The sequence below is a fragment of the Echinops telfairi genome, unplaced genomic scaffold, assembly GCF_000313985.2.
Source record: "Echinops telfairi isolate 266 unplaced genomic scaffold, ASM31398v2 ScPeMD7_2010;HRSCAF=2546, whole genome shotgun sequence".
Classification (NCBI taxonomy): Eukaryota; Metazoa; Chordata; class Mammalia; order Afrosoricida; family Tenrecidae; genus Echinops; species Echinops telfairi.
In genome coordinates, this window is record NW_022105908.1 from 7,851,452 (window position 1) to 7,869,355 (window position 17,904).

Below are 17,904 nucleotides of genomic sequence, written 5' to 3' on the forward strand. Positions count from 1 at the left end.
GACACCCTTCAAACCTGGAGATGAATTTTGGCCCCAGGGTATCAACCTTTAGCCCAGCAATAGTCAGGCCTTTAAGATGAGTAATAACACAAATGGAGGAATAGAATCCACAAAGCAATCAACCACGTGAGCACTTGCCCCCAAACAAAGCTCAGAAGGCAGGACCCCAGGAAGCAAGTGGGAAGAGTGTTGTTACATTAAGGGGATTGCAACCAGTATCTATCTATCTGTCTGTTTGCCTCTCTCTCCTCTCTCCCTCCCTCTCACACGTGTGTGTATAAATGTATATAAATCATTGAATGCAAAACCAATGTGCTCAGTAAACTTAACCCAAATTACAATTAAAGGTTCAAAAATAATTTTTTAAACAAAATTTTTCATCAGTTCCAGTTTTCTTCATCAGCCATGTCTAAACCAGTTCAAACCAATTCAAAGCTCTGGGGAAAGTGAAGGTTAGGGAAAGTTAAAGTAGTTGCAAGAGACAAAGTTATAAGTAGAAATTGAATCCAATCTTTCAATAAATATTTATTGAGTGCTCATCTTATGTACCAAGTGCTATAAGCAGACAATAATGGAGCTAATACCAGGCCCACCTTTGGTTCCTAAGCAAGTAAGTCATTTCCAACTTAACACTCTTCATAGGCTGTTTTTAAAATAGCTTTGTTTTAAGCAGTCGCTCCCCATCCCCACTTTTCTCAGCTCCCTGCAACCAGTATTCTGTCTCCATGTATTTAGTTACCTATTCTAGATATAACATATAAATGAAATCACACAACATGATCATACAACAAGTAGACTTCTGTGTCTGACTTCTTTATTCAGCTTAATGTTTGCAAGGCTTATCCATGTTGTGGCATTATCAGTACCTCATCCTTTTTATGGTTAAGTAATATTCCATGCTAACATTATATATGCTAAGTCATATCCAGAGGCCCCAAAGCTGATTGCCATGAAACACTGGACAACTATCCATTGCAAATGTGAGAAATAATTAGATCTTACATGCGTTCTTTCGAACATATTACTAGATGAAGAAGACCATTTTTCGAAAAGTAACTTCATTTTACATACTCTGGGGAAACATTTAAGCCATTAAGCATTCTAGAAATGAGGCTTTTGAGTGCCTGTCAGATTTTAAATGGTAACAGGGAAATTTCAGAAAGAACAGGAGAAGTCAGCACAAGGCTAGTTTAACATTAATAATAAGTGATCTAATAAATAGGGCTATGTTTGCCCAGTCAGGTTTTGCTTATCATGTCAGTTGGAAAGCCAAAAGGAAACTGGTTTTAACTCCCATACAACCTGCACATGAACACATCACTGAGGTTTTAACTCCCATACAACCTGCACACAAAAACATCACTTATCAGAAAGGGAGCTGATGTCAGCATGAGATGAAGACAGTTCACATTTTAAACTGCTTTGGCTCTGCTAACTACCATTATTATTCACTCATGGCATAAAAGTGATATTACCTCCTAAGAAAAAACATGGGGGTGGACACGCAAAATATATTCAGAACCTTTTATGTCCCAGGCATTTCATAAATTTTCTAACTTAATACTCATCGCTACCTTGCAAAGTATTACGTTTGTCTTTTAGAGGGAGAAACAGAAGTCTAGATAAATAAAGTAACTTTTCTAAGGTCACCTTGCTAGTAAAGACACAGAGACAAGGTCCAAACCCAGATGGGAGTTATTACAGTGCTCCATAGGACTACAGGGCTATCAGCTTCTTCTTTTCAAAAAGCATTTTATTGGGGGCTCCTACAACTCATCACAATCCATCCATCCATCCATTGGGTCAAGCACATTTGTACATTTGTTGCCATCATCATTCTCAAAACATTTGCTTTCTACTTGAGCCCTTGGTACCAGCTCATTTTCCCCCTCTCTCCTCCTCGGCCCCCTCCCTCATGAACCCTTGATAATTTATAAATTATTTTTTCATGTCGTAGACTGTCCAGTTTCTCCCTTTACCCACTTTTCTGTAGCCCATCCTCAAGGGAGGAGGTTATATGTTGATCATTGTGATCGGTTTCCCCTTCCTCCCCCTACCCCTCCTGGTATTGTTTCTCTCATTATTGGTGCCAAGGGGTTGATCTGTCCTGGATTCCCAGTGTTTCCAGCTCTTATCTGTACCAGTGTGCATCTTCTGATCTAGCTGGATTTTTAAGGTAGAATTGGGATCATGATAGTTAGGCAGGGGCGGGAGCATTGAAGAACTAGAGGAAAGTTGCATGTTTCATCGGTGCTATACTGCTCCCTGACTGGCTCGTCTCCTCCCTGTGACCGTTCTGTAAGAGGATGTCCAGTTGCCTACAGATGGGCTTTGGGTCTCCACTCTGCACCCCTCCTCATTCACAATGATATGATTTTTTGTTCTTCGATGCCTGATACCTAATCCTATGGACACCTCATAATCACATAGGCTGGTGTGTTTCATCCATGTGGACTTTGTTGCTTTTCAGCTAGATAGATGGCCGCTTGTTTATCTTCAAGCCTTTAAGACCCCAGGTGCTGTATCTTTTGATAGCTGAACATCATCAGCTTTCTTCACCATATTTGCTTATGCACCTGCTTTGTCTTCAGCGATGGTGTCAGGAAGGTGAATATCATGGAATGCCAGTTAAAGAGAACAAAGTGTTCTTTCACTGAGGGAATACTTGAGTGGAGGCCCAATGTCGATCAGCTACCTTAATAATAAACCTATAAATATATGCACATAGATCTATTTCCCCATCCTCATATATAAATATATTTACATAAGTACATGTCTGTATTTAGACCTCTATAAATGCCCTTTGCCTCCTAGTTCTTTCCTCTATTTCCTTTTACTTTCCTCTTGTCCCACTATCATGTTCAGCCTTCATTTGGGTTTCAGTAATTCCTCTGGGTTACATTGCCCTTGATCAAGTCCTACCAGGCCTCGTACTCCCTTCTCGCCATAGATTTTTAGATCACTTGTTTTTCCCTTTTCCTTGGGTTTGTTAACACCACTTCCTTTCCCTCACCTCACCCTCTCCCATGTCCCCCTGGAACATCAGTCTCTTTGCTTTCTCCTCCAGATTCTTTATCCTGCCTATCTTATCTAGATAGACCGGCAGAGATAATAATATGCACAAAAAACAAGACATAGCAAAACAAAACAACAAAAATGACAAAAAAAGAAAAGCCTGTAAATAGTTCAAGTTCTGTTTGTTGACCTTTAGGAGTGTTTTCTGGTCGAGTCTGATGGGGTGCCATGCCCTGGCCCCAAAGTCTACTTTTGGTATGCCCTGAAGACTTCCATTTCTCTGCTCCCCTTGCTGTTCTATTGCACTCCCTTAGTGTTTTGCCTCGGTGTGGTGGGGTCAGATTGGGTGCAATTGCTACACTGTGTCTACAGTGTTGTTCCCCGTAGTGCTATGGATCAGTGAGGGACGTGTGGGGCTGGCCCTATGGTCCTCTCTGTGCATTGGCTGCTCTGAGCAGGAATATCGTCCTCAGGGATTGGTGGACCAGGATGTGCTCGATTCTCTCTTCCTCCCCCTTCATTTGCTCCTGTGTGCTCTGATCAGACCTGTCCCTCTCCCTGAGCTGTAGCTTCAGTGCTGTCCTCTGAAGTGAATTCTTCTGCAGGGAGGGGCCATAAGTTTCTTAACCAACAATAATGATGATAATTATAAAGGAGATAAACTAGATGATCTCAAAGATCCCTAAACATTTTTATGATAAAATCATGTTAGAACAGAGTGAAATAGTGATTTGGGTTATATAATGTTTTACTACTTCAAATGTATAATATAGTGACATTGAGTTAAAAAAATATTCCCGGAAGACTCATTGTGAAAATGAGTATAAATTAGCTTGACATTAAAATACTTGGATTTCAAGTAGAAAAGATAACAAGCAAACTTAATATTAACAGCACAGAGCCATGGCTCCATTGTAACAGCTCAACAGTGTAAGTTGACTCTAGGCAGCATTCTCCAGAGTCCACTCCACGAATGACTAATTTCCATATAAATATTGAAAGGTTCTACAGTCAACAAGTTTAGGAAATGCTGGCTTTAACATTAAACCAGTTGCTCTGCTGGCTACAGGGGCTGTAATATAATGCAGCGTGTGAGTGGCCTTTGGCAGCAGCCCATCTACGTCTAACTCCTGGTTCCGCCACCTACTGACCCAGCCACCAGCCCTTCCACATGCTGTCTCAGCACTCCTTCAGTTTTCTCACTGATTCAAGAAAACAAAAAACTAGAGATATTAGAAATACTAACAGACATAATGATAAAACTCAGAAGGAGCTGAAAACAGGACAAACAGACATGAGGAAACAAAGAGGAAATGGGAAGACTACTATTACCGTATATACTTGAGTATAAGCTGACCCGAATATCCGCAGAGGCACCTAATTTTACCACAAAAACTGCATTAAAAATGTGCTGAAAAACTCATCTTATACTTGAGTATATATGGTACCTTGTGGGGATTGCCTTCAATATCGTGAAACAAAATGTGTATGAATATTTGACTGGAGAGCCAATAATAAAGCATTAAAATAAATAAATAAACACACTCTGAGCAATAACAGACAATCCCATCACTAAAACAAAATCTGTTTTTGAAAAGGTAAATCCTCCTCCCCCATTTCCTTACCTGCTACACCTATTCCTGGGCTAACAGATGACAAGAGAAACAATGTTAAGTGGGCTTACTCTCTAAAAATCCGAGTAAAGAAAATGTAATTTCCTCTAACATGTTGCCTATTACGTTATGAGAAACAGTAGTGATCGTGCATATAACGAAGTCATATTTTCTGCTGGCAAAATTGCTTCCAGTTTGTATGGCGGTATCATATAGCTGAGGGTAAGTAAAAAACATTGCTAAAAACCATACAGTCCTCTAGTAAACAAAAATCTCAAAAGGTGAAGCTGCTGTTCTTATTCATCTCCTCCCTCTTGGTCGATTTACTTCTGAGGCTATCTTTCCATGTTACTTCATGGAGGACTTCAATATTCTCTTTTTTTTTTAAAAAAAGGAGATAATAATAGTTTAAAAAAAGCATGTAATAGAAAGATCAGTACACATAGGGATAAAACTTAGAAAGAAACTGACAGGAAAGGGCAAATGGACATGGAGAAGAAAAACAAGGAGGAAGAATTCTGCACACTCCAATCCTTCCCCAAAGAATTCAGCCCTCTTCAGTTTACACAATGTCAAAATGGCAGTCTGGGCATGCTCCAGGGACTTAAGTCATACTCCTTTTAAACATCCCTTGAACTATGGAAACAAAAAGATGCCTGAAGGGGCTAGATGAGGGCTGTAGGGTAGATGGGGTAAGGTTTCTCAATGAAATTCTTACAGAACAGCCTTTGTACCCTTGAAGAATGAGCAAGTATATTGTCATGATGGGAGGTCGGGAATCTCGCTGCAACATTCCTGGCCTTTTTCTCAATTCTCAATTTTCGTAAAAAGTATCCATTAATAAGTCCTGTGTCCTCTGAGAAAGCCTAAAAAGATGGCCCTTTTGAAGTCTCCAAAGCAGTGGTTAAATAGCCTTCTGAGCCCACTCTCTGCCTTGAATTTAACTGTCCCAGCAAACCCCTCGGACACCACTATTTTGATTCGTGGGTTATGCTATGGGCTGCTAACTGCAAGGTCAGCAAGTTGAACCCCCCCAGCGGCTCCAGAGAGAAAGAAGAGGCTTTCTGCTCCCATAAAGAATTACACCATTGGAAAGCTAAGGGGCAATTATACTCTGTCCTGATGGCTCACTATGAGCTGGAACTTACTCAAAGACAGGGAGTTTGGTTTTTGAGCTTTTCCTTGTAAAAGTCCTAATAAGGCAAGCACCTCTTGTCTGTCGGTTTGTCAGGCGTACTGTAGTGGTTTGCATTGTTGCTAAAAGTTATGTCAATGGCATTTCAAATACCAGCAGGGTCATACAGGGTGAAGAGGTTTCAGCAGAACTTCCAGACTAACACCAGACGATGAAGGAGGCACAGGCTGTCCACTTCTGAGGGATTAGCCACTGAAAACCTTATGAATAGCAGCACACACTTTCAGATATACTGCAAACCTTACAAAAAGCAATGAAACATTGTCAGATGCAGTGCCAAAAGATGTGCCCCTTCTTTTTTTTTAATGTGTGGTTCTTTTTTTTTAAATCATTTTATTGGGGGCTCATACAACGCTCATCACAATCCATACATACATCAATTGTATAAAGCACATTTGTACATTCATACCCTCATCATTCTCAAAACATTTGCTCTCCACGTTAAGCCCCAGCACCAGCTCCTCATCTCCCCCCTCCCTCCGCACTACCCCTCCTCCTCCCTCATGAACACTTGATAATTTATAAATGATTATTTTGTCATATCTTACACTGTCCGACATCTCCCTTCACCTACTTTTCTGTTGTCCGTCCCCCAGGGAGGAGGTTATATGGAGATCCCTGTAATTGGTTCCCCCTTTCCAATCCACCCTCCCTCCACCATCTCGGTATCGCCACTCTCAGCACTGGTCCTGAAGGGATCATCTGCCCTGGATTCCCTGTGTTTGCAGTTCTTATCTGTACCAGTGTACATCCTCTGGTCTAGCCAGATTTGTAAGGTAGAATTGGGATCATGATAGTGGGGGGGGGGGAGGAAGCATTGAGGAACTAGAGGAAAGTTGTATGTTTCATCACTGCTACACCGCACCCTGACTGGCTCATCTCCTCCCTGAGACCCTTCTGTAAGGGGATGTCCAGTTGCCTACAGATGGGCTTTGGGTCCCCACTCTGCACTCCCCCTTATTCACAATAATATGAATATCATTTGTTTTTTTGATGCCTGATACCTCTTCCCTTCTACACTGTGTGACCACACAGGCTGGTGTACTTCTTCCATGTGGGCTTTGTTGCTTCTGAGCTAGATGGCCGCTTGTTTACCTTCAAGCCTTTAAGACCCCAGATGCTGTATCTTTTGATAGTCGGAGATGTGCCCCCTTCTAACCCAAGGTTAGAAGGAACTCAAAATACTAGAGGAAGAGCCGCCTGGAACATCACCAATACTGCTATTCCTAAATCTGTAATAGGATGCAGCTTCAAAAGTTTTGTAAAAAAAAAGAAATGAAAGATAATGGAATTTCCCCACAAATGACTGTGCCCTTGTGCATCCTTGTGCATTAGACTTCAGAGCTTTTTACATGACTCCTCAACTTGTGTGAAGTTTTACAAAGCTTGAAACCTAGGGATTTCTCTCCCAGTTTGGATTCTGGGTTGTCCCTACCTGCCCTGCAAGAGTGCAAGGATCACACGGACCCCTCCCTCACATCCATGCCCTCTTCCTCGCCGTGAGAAACAACTCCATGTAAGGCTTCCTTATAACATCCTGAGCAGAGGCCAAACCACAAGATAAAGTTAAATATAACTGGAAACAACAAAAGCCATCAAGTGTCTGTGCCACCCCCCATCCCAGCCTGACCACACAGACACATTTTCCTAGGAAATTAACACAATTTTGAGATCAGCTACAACCACCAGATTCTTCACCACCATCATCCAAAATTTAAGCCCTTTGAATAATTCATATAACCACTCCAATTCATTGCGTTCCCCTGTTCTACTTTCCTCCCATCTCTGTTCTGAATTCTCCTTGTCCCCTACCTTTACTCGTCCTCCCATAACCACCCCACCTGATAGTCCTTTTCACAGGTTAGTTTTCTTCCAATCTGTTCATGGTTCCAAATACCATAAACCCTAAGCCACTGTAAGTAACATGCTGGCAGCCTACAACTATGCACAGAAATCTGAGTGGAAGCTACCTTTGGTCCCACTTCCGGAAAGAGTGACAGTCTCAGAAACTCACAGGAGCAGTTCTACCAGGTCCTACAGGAGCTGTTGGTGGTTTCAAACTGCTAATCTTGTGGCTCGCAGTCCAACGTGGAACCACTTTGCCATGAGGGCTCTCCTTCCAGCCTGTGTTATTTTCTGTCTTTGTGTATACATAAGCGTAGCCACTCTAATGGGCATCAAGCAGTATTTGTGATCTTTTCCCATTGAACAAGATAAACATCTTTTCATGTGCTTAACTGGCTAATGTATATCTTTTTCTGAAGAAATATCTATTCAAGTATTTTGCTTATCATTAAGTAGGGTTGTCTTTTTTTTTTTAAGTCTTTGAATACTCTAGATACGACAGCCTTACCAAATGTATAATTTACAATTTTTTTTATCCTATAGGTTCTCTTTCACTTTTTTCTTTGACCCTCTCGATGTCCTTGGTTGCACAAGTTTGTTTAATTTTGTCGCTCGGTTTATCTGATTTTGAAGTTTGTTGTTGTTGTTACTTATGCTTTTGGTGTCAGATTTATGAAACCATTACCTAATCCATGGTCATGAATATTTACCCCAACATTTGTTTTCCTAAGAGTGATGTGGTTTTTTAGCTTTCAGAGGTATTTTTAATCCTTTAAAACCATACTTATTTTTAATCAAAGGGAACGTTCATTATGTCTTAAAAGTGAAAAGGCAACACAAAGTACAGACAGATAATTCAGATAAGGGAGACCACAGCCGTTGAAACGGCTTTCCAAGCTTAAAAAAGGGTAGGGGCAGGGGGGGTGGGGACAAAGGACAGGTACATTGTTAAACACAAGGGCTTACAAGATTGGTTCAGGGCCATCCAACCAAGGCAGTCAGGGCCAAACTGAGGGCAAGCCTCATGACTATGTGACCCCCTGTGCTAGTCACAGTACAGTGGCCTCCACCAAGGACACAGCCAGGCAGTCTGTAAGAGAGAGAGAGACTGCCCCTCCCTGGGCTGGCCTGAGCAGGGTGGCGGCAGTCCACTCTCCAAGGCATTCTCCTTGCGGGCAAGATGACCTACATCCTTGGTTAATCAGCAGAAAGCATCCAATGGAGGCCCAATCTACATGGGGACTCTGCGAATGGGATTCTGGACTGCCACTGCCATCCATACCCTTTTGCAAACCAGGATGCTCAGGATTTAAGCTCTAATACATTTCCCCATGATCATAAATTACTTCTAAATGCCATGAACTTCAATTCCAAAACCTAAAAGTTTAAAAGAGACCAGCCTTTAAATTCTAACTGTGGCTTTAAATATCACAAACAAAACCAGGAAAACTTTGGTGGAGGTGGAGCTTATACTATAAACTATGGAAAAGAGGTGATAAATGAAGTGGAGAGAACATAGAAATTGGGGAACAGAGTTTGGAAAGAAAGAAGTTAGAAGACATCTTAAATAGAGTCTGAGAATTATTATTACTTGTCACATTATTTGTCACATTATTACTTGTCACCACACATGGTAGGGAAGGGGGATAAAAATCTCTACTGTTTATGGCAGAAGAACCTAGAATTATTAAAAAAAAAATTCCTTTCCCCAAGTTATAGGCCAGGGTACTGCTAACCTCTTAGCAAAACTTTTTAGCTAACGCAGAGCAATAGCCAATGACATCACCAAGTCACAGTCTTAAAAACTGGCTCAGAATTGCAAGCATACCAACATGGTGTAGAAAACCGTCTGACCTTTAGATCATGAAAAAACTTCCTTTGAGAGGGAAAAAACCTCTCAATATTTTTTGGTAGTTTATTTTAAGGAAAAAAAAACCCTAAAATGTTTGTATGTAGTCTATTTTCTTTTTTTCTCCTTATTACATAGGCATGCTCATTAAAAGATTTTTTTAAGATCAAAATTATAAGCTTTACTGAAAACTTAATATTAGGAAAAGCTTTTCAAAAACATTACTATAATAAGGCCTTTATAAAACCAATGCACAATGACAATTTATTACAATTAGGAAAAAACATGTAAATAGGGGATTGGCCATTTTCAGCCAAATTGCCAATTCGGTCAAACTGTTGTGATAACCAAATTGCTTTAAACCAAGTGCGTCCTGCCATTTCTAGACATGGTCTCATGACCTGTGGGCCTCTGCGGTCACTGCTCCGCTGCGTGTGCTTCCCTTCCCGCCTCACTTTCACGGGACTGACTAATACAGTATGGCATGGAACTTGTGAACCCAAGCCTATAAAAATTAGAAATTTGTTGTTGTTGTGAAGTGCCATCGAATAGGTTCCTGTGACGTAGTGATGTAGTACAACATAACAAAATACTGCTTGGTCCTGTGCTGTCCTCACAATCATTGGTATAAGCCCTTCATCAGAGCCACTGTGTCGACCCATCTTGTTGACAGTCATCTTCTCTTTTGCTGATCCTCTACATTACCCATCAGCATGTTGGTGGCGGTTAGATTTTATGTCAACTAGCACCTGTGTGAGGTGTAGGGGTGGAGTGGAACCTATCCATCAGGCCCGATGATGCCTGCTTGGGAGTGTGCTTTTTGTATTAGAGACAGTAGGACATTCTCTCTCTCTTGCCCATTTTCCCTTCTCCTTACTGGGACTCTGAGTCCACCTCCAGGGCCAACCCCATATGAGCTGCTGGCCAGCTGGGAGAGTTGTCAGCAGCCCGCCATGTTTCTACCATCGATCCTTGCTACCCTGCTGTGATCTCCCTGCTCTCTACTTCACCTCTCTCTGTCATCCTCCTGTGTGGGAAACGGAATCGGGAAGACAGTGTATGCAGACAAATTCTCTACATGCAGATGTTAAGGAGTCTGGGAGAACAGGGCTCTCGTCCAAGGAGGGAAACCTTCCCATTCGTGGGTTGGAGATGTGTCCCACTCACATTCTCCTAAGTAAAAGTTATTCTCCACGATTGCCCCCGTAATAATGCCAATCTTAAGGCGCTTGCAAGCACATGGTTGCTAGTATATATGCTTGAAGGTCAACTGGCTAAAGGCTACTTGCCTGAACACTGTCTGCAACCAAAAGCAGTCAGACCATCTAACCCCAAGTACAGCCTACTCCCTTCTGATAGGGATCATAGATGATTCCCCTGGATAAGTGTTCAGAGACACCCCAAATCACGCCAGCTCAAAGATGATTAAACTTAGGCTGCCATCTTAATACTAGAATCTACCTATCTTGTTACACATGTACCTTCCTGGCACATGTATACCTCTAGTACCTCTCCTTTTTTTTTTTGTTAAACATTTTATTAGGGGCTCATACAACTGTTATCGCAATCCATACACACATCAATTGTGTAAAGCACATTTGTCTAGTACCTCTTCTTATTGAGTGCATCCTCTCATCCCCTTCATGTGATGTGTATCCCTCCAGTACAGCGGTTCTCAACCTGTGGGTCCTGACCCCTTTGGCAGTCAAACAACCCTTTCACAGGGGTCGCCCGATTCATAATAGTAGCAAAACTACAGTTATGAAGTAGCAACAAAAATAATTTTATGGTTGTGGGGGGGAATCACCACAACATGAGGATCTGTATTAAAGGGTCGTGGCATTAGGATGGCTGAGAAGTGCTGCTCTAATACAACTCCTTCCTGTTACATATGTGCTTACTGGGACTTGCATGCCCGGGATGATATCAGCTCATGAGAGAATACATTACTGCCTCATTCTGGTTCTGGTCGACATAGAAGAGGTAAGCCCTTGCATGCTTTGTCTGATGTCTCTTTAATTTACCCCTCAATTACACAACCGCCCCTTGGACCAATTCAGTTGGGGTGAGGCTGGTCCCCCACAATCCTGTAGCTACGTGAGTCTGAATAGGGCCCCACTTAGCATGGACCCATGGACTTGAGTTGGACTGGGCTGCGGTGCCTTCTTGATATAAAGCTCTTTCATGTACACATAAGTGTCATAGCTTTTGTTTCCCTAGACAACCCAGCCAAACACAATGTTCTCCAGGCACTGGATCCTCCTCAGAACATGTTCAGAGTACATGAGACAGTCTTACCGTCCTCACTGCTAAGGAGCATTCCAACTATCCTTCTTCCAAGGCAGATCTGTTTGCTCTTCTGGAAGCCGCAAGATATTCAGTAGTCTTCACCAACACCACAAGCCAAAGGCATCACTTCTTCTCTGGTCTTCATTGTTCTTTTTTATTTTTAGGCTTAAGGGTCTTCATTGTTCAATGTCCAGCTTTCACATGCATCTGAGGCGCTGAAGATACCAGGGCTCGAGTCAGCCACATCTTAGTCCTCAAAGTGACAGCTTTCATTTTTAACACTTTAAAGGAGTCTTACGCAGATCTTCCCAGTACAATTGGTAATTTGATTTCTTGACTGCTCTTTCATGGGCACTTATTGTAGATACAATAAAAATGAAATCCAATGTCAATGTGAACCTTTCCTCCATGTCATGATGTTGCTTATTGGTCCAGTTGTGAGGATGTTACATTCTCTGATGTTGAGGGGTGTTTTGAGTCCTCCTGGCTTTCAGCAAGGTTGTGTCAACTGTACAACACAGGTTGTTAATGACTCTTCCTCTGACCTTGATGCTGGGTTCTTCAGAGAGTCCAGCTTTGATGATTTGCTCAGCATACAGACTGAATAAGTATAGTGCCAAGAAACACCACTTACACACACTTTTCTTGATTTTAAAGCACACGATCTCTCCTAGTTCTATTTGAATGACTGCTTTTGGGTCTATGTATAGATCCCATGTGAATACAAGTGCTCTAGAATTCCATTCTTTTCAATGTTATCAGTAATTTTCTCTGATTTGAACAGCCGAATGCCTCACATAGTCAATAAAATATATATAAGTATCTTTCTAGGATTCTCTGCCTTTAGCCAAGATCCATCTGATATCAGCTAATTCCCCAATTTCATGTTCTTCTATGAATCTGGCTTGAATCTCCAGCAGTTCCCTCTCAGTGTACTGTTACAATCTTTTTTTTAAAATTAATCTTCTGCTAATTTTACTTATTGGTGATATTGCCTGATCATTTTCATATTCTGTTGGGCCACCTTTTTTGGAATGGGCACAAATATGAATCCCTTTCAGTCAATTGGCCAAGTAGCTGTCTTCCAAATTTCTTGGCATACACACGTGGGCACTTCCAGCATTGCATCTGTTTGCTGAAATATCTCAACTGATAGTCTGTCAATTCATGGGAGTCTTGTTTCCACCAACGTCATCAGTGTAGCTTAAATTTCTCCAATAGCACCATTTCTTTTTAAAAAAAATTAGTATTCCTTTTTAACAGTTTCACTGACATGTAATTTATATGTCATTCATTTCAGTACGTCAGTCATATTCATAAGAGTTATACAAACACTATCCCAATCAATTTCAGGACATTTCTTCCTCCTTGTACTCGTTAGCTCCCCACTTCCCGCCAGCCTCCCTTGCCACGTGCTTTGGATGCTATTAATCCAGTTGTTGTCTCTACAGATTACCTAATCTGGCTTTCATATACAGAGAGCATACAAAGTCAAGACAAAACACAAACAAATGGCCCAGCAACAATGACAAACCAACAGAGAAAAGGCCCAACAGAAAACAAAGCAGGAAATAGTAAACACAGGAGCAATTATACATTGGGTCAAGGAGGAGATCAATGACAAGGTGTCACATTTTACCTAATTAAAACTGCAATAATCCACCCTACAATGTACCATGTCTGATAACAAGGCCTTTCCCATCTCTGGTCCATCATCAGTGGGGATACACCACAGGCTTAATGCACAGGAGGGACCTGGTGATGAGTTTGGGGCTTTCACTGTCATCTACAGCCTTCTGTAAACTGGGTGTTCAGAACTTAAGCTCTAATACCATTCGCTCCTCTGGGTTTTGATTTTATTAGTTACAGTTCTTGGATCACATAATACCAATTAATTTCTTGATCATATGCTACCTCCTATACAGATTTACAGGAGAAAAATAGGGCATTCTACTCTTGGAAACTCATAGGGGCAGTTCTACAAGGTTGCTATGTTTCAGCATTGACTCGATAGAAGTGAGTTTGTTTTTTGTTTTTTTGGTACAGATTTAGGACAGTTCTACTCTGTCCTGTAGGGCTGTCTGAGTTAGTATTGACTTCATGACAACAGATTAAGAATTTCACTTAAAAAAAGAAAAGAAAAACATGTGAACTAATAAATTAGTAAGTTGAGTGATGAAAGATCAACATATAACAATCAGCTATATTTCTATATACTGTCATGAATAATATGAAAATGAAACTAAGAAAACAACTACTAGCACAGTAGTATTGAAATAAGTATTTAGGAATAATTTTTTTAATTGACATTGTTGAAAAATTAAAGAATAAAAGAAAGTTTATTCACACACTCACATTCACACATCAAACAGCATAATATTGTTACAATAGTATTATTGCAAATTGGATAGTAATATTTCAAATTGCAAAAATAGTAATATTGCAAATCACAATAGTAATATTGCAAATCTAGGAATCCAATGTAATTCCATCAAAATTCTAGCTGGCTTCTTAGCAGTTGTCTCTAAAATTCATATGGAAATCCAAAGGACTCAGAACTATCAAACAATATCTTAAAAAGACCAAAGTTGGAAGGCTCACATGTTTTGATTTTAAAACTCTACATAGGAACCCTGGTGATGGCCTGGTTACAGGTTGCACGTTGGGCCGGAAACTGCAAGGTCAGCAATTTGAAACCACCGTGGGAGAAGGAGTAGGCTTTCTACTTCCTTACAGAGTTACAGTCTCGGAAACCCACAGGAACAGTTTTACCCTGCCCTTGAGGGTCACCAAGAGTGAGCCTTAACTCAATGGCAGTGAGAGTGAGTGAGTGAGTGAGTGAGTGAGTGGTAAAGTCACAGCAATCAAGATTACGTAATGCAGGCACGATAGCCAAGAGCCCATAGTCATCAAGTCCCTTCTCATGAGAGGGTTTCCAGCACCGTCAATGTTTATGGGAGCAAACTGCCTCATCTTTTACCGTGGAGTGGCTGGTGGTTTTAAATTTTGCAGGTAGTGGTCTGATGCCTAATCCAAAGAGCCCCCAAGGCTCCTTATAGACATAACAATGAAATCAAGTGGAAAGACCAGAAATAAATGCTCACATTACAATAAATTGATTTTCAATGAATGCAAGCACAAGTTAATGGGGGAAAGAATAATCTTTTGAGCAAACAGTGCTTGAACTAATGGATATTTATTTGCAAAACAATCAACTTAGCACCTTTCCACATATCATAAGTAAAAATTAACTCAAAATGAATCAAATCCCGATTGCGAAAGCTAAAACTATTAAAACTCTTGGAAGAAAACGTGGACACAAATCTTTGTGTTCTTAGATTAGACAAGGATTTCTTAAATATGACCCCAAAAGCACAAGCAACCAAAAAAAAGAGACCCATAGTGCCACCAGGGCTTGCAAATCATCTATCTGATAAAGAAGGTGTATAAAGAATACACACACACACACACAGAACTCAGAACTCAATAATAGCGACAAATAGCTCGATTTTAAAATGGGCTAATGATCTTCCCCAAAGAAGATTTACTGAGAAATGGCCAAAAGGTGGGTGGAAAAATGCACAACACCATTGACCATCAGAGAAATGCAATGCAATACCATAATGAGATAGCACTTCACACCCACGTGGCTATAGTTAAAAAGGCAAATAACCAGTAAGTGTTACCAAGAATGAGAAGAGAGCCAAGTACAGCCTCTCTGGAAAAGGATGGCAGTTCCTCATGGAGTTTAAGAGAGTTAGCATATGGCCCAGCAATTCCATTTCTAAGCCGAACTGAAAGCATATGTCCACACAAAAACTTGTGCATAAGCGTTTGTAGCGGCACTGTACATTACAGCCCCCAAAGTGGAAACGACCCAAATGTTCAACTGACGTTTAACCAAAATGTGGCCTATCCATACAATGAAAAAGATAAGATACGTGCTAAAACATGAAGACTGAACACATGATGCTAAGTGAAAGAAATGTATGACCATCTATGATAAGGTTCCATTTATAGGAAATGTCCACAATATATAGGGATAGAAAGTAGAAAGCATGTATTACCTTTTTGATTATGTTTAAATGACCATGTGGTTCATGCATTTATACACTATGTCTTTCTTCATCCTAAAATTCTTCTAAAATATTTTAAGCACAAAAGCATGAATGGGTCAAGGGGAACAGATCTAGCATTTTCAAACATCTAAAGAAAATCCAGTTAAACCTCACAGGCAGAAAATCAATTTGACATTGTTGAGTGACCAGAATCCCTTCAAGTTAAAATCTGGCCTCCCGTGAACTGAAAATTACTAGTAATAATTAAACTCTAATTAACTTGTAGTTTAATATCACTTCTCCGCCTTTTGGCTAAGATCAAGTGTCACTTGTAGTTTAATTAGAGTTTCTTTCTCTTTTTTAAAATTAAAGTTAAAAGTAATAAAACTGCATGACTAAAGTTACTAATAATTTGCAAGATATGTGCATATTTTATAAAGGAAATCCACAATATAAAGCTGATATTCACTACATTTTACTTCACAACAAAGACGTGAAAACTAGATGGAATAGTTAAAAGTATTTATAAAACAAACTTCATAGGTTTCTTGCAGGACCATTTTGTAAATTTTTGCAAGCCTCATAAAAGACACACACACACACAATTTACTTTCCTTCTATAGCTCTATTCCTCACCCTTGTTATGGCCCTTCTACTTTTTTTAAATTGAAGTAAACAAGGCTAATAAGGGTCAAGGTTAAACATTTATATAGGCTATGGTTATCATGAAAGAGATAAACAAGGGCCATAAAACTAAACTTGTAAAATCACTTTCCTCAAAATTTACCCAAAGATTAAATCTGGAGAAAAATATTTCTACATGTTTGCTCATGCCAGTTTATTCTGAAACTTAAGAGTTATTTTTTCTATCTTTTCTTTTCCAATGTAAATCATGATACTATCAAATGAGAAGGAAGTTTGGTACCTTAATCTTTTCTTCAACAAGGTAGGTGCAGGATTCAGGCCAGAGAATAATTTTCCCTGAAAAACACAAGGCCAATATAAGTGATGAGTATGCTCTGGCAAACGAAGCAAAATATAAGCTACATCCATAAGAGGAATGGCTTCTGCTTTGAGAGTGCATTGAGATAGGGGCATATAACTGACCCAGGGGTCACCTTACAGTTCACAGACTAGAGTGAGAAATAAGAGCGTCTCTTCATATTCTAGCACAAAAGCATATTTGCTAGGTCAAAAGGTGGCATTTTAAAACCACCAAGATACACTCCGGCGGCAAAGCAACGTGGCATGTGGAAATCCGTTGGCCTTAATGACTGGGTTACTCTTTAGACTTTTACAAGCACTTAATTTATCCACACACAAAAAAACCTCACTGTCATGGAGTCAGTGCTGACTCATAGCGACCACCTGCAGATTTCCGAGGCTTTAACTGTTTATTAAGAGAGTACAACGCCCAGTCTTTCTCCCGCGGAGCTGCTGGTGGTTTCAAACCACCGACCTTGAGGATCACACCCCACGTGTAACCACTCCACCACCAGGGCTCCTAATTAATCCACAGGTGTGTGCTACTTCATCATTTTTTAATATACAATATATTTTATTGAACTTTATAACTTCTTAGCAAGATGATCTTAATTACATAACTGGCCCCTTAAAGTTTGCAAATCCTACCCTGGGCCACTGAATTTCTTTGGCTGCTATTACGGATGTTTGTCGTTTCCACTCGGTCTACAGGGTCGCTAAAGAGTCGGAAGGCCGTGAGCTGGCTTTCGAGTTGCACAGTTGCCTCATTTTAGTTTTGCAAAGAGGAAGCGCCGCCAGTAAGTGACAGAAAGGACGGACACGGTTTTACACGGCGATTTTATGTCCTCCACCGAGGGGCAAGATCAAGACGGAAGTGGGTAACGCCGGAGGGCGAGGGGGTCCCCAGGGCCCAGGCTTTCTGCTTCCCAGGCCCCGCAAGCCCGCTCCAGAACGAGCAGAAAGCCCAGCCCCTCGGGTCAGGGGGTGCAGGGAGAGTCACCCCACCCGTGAGCGCACGAGCACGCCGGAGGGCGAGGGGGTCCCCAGGGCCCAGGC

The 17,904-nt window shown here is 40.9% G+C and overlaps 1 protein-coding gene across 8 annotated transcripts in view; it reads right to left on the reverse strand.

Moving 5' to 3' along the window:
- SHLD2 (shieldin complex subunit 2) overlaps window positions 1-17,766 on the reverse strand; it is an 88,146-nt gene extending 70,380 nt beyond the window's left edge. For 3 of the 8 annotated variants that reach the window (XM_045293471.1, XM_045293469.1, XM_045293468.1), the window contains exons 1-2: window positions 17,497-17,761; window positions 16,790-16,845 (exon numbers count right to left, since the gene is read on the reverse strand). The gene's annotated coding sequence lies outside the window, so the exon portion shown is untranslated. Of the gene's footprint in view, window positions 1-16,789; window positions 16,846-17,496 lie in introns of all 8 variants that reach the window. The other 5 variants (XM_045293472.1, XM_045293470.1, XM_045293467.1 and 2 more) reach the window with 4 other exon arrangements.
- Window positions 17,767-17,904: the final 138 nt, after the last annotated feature.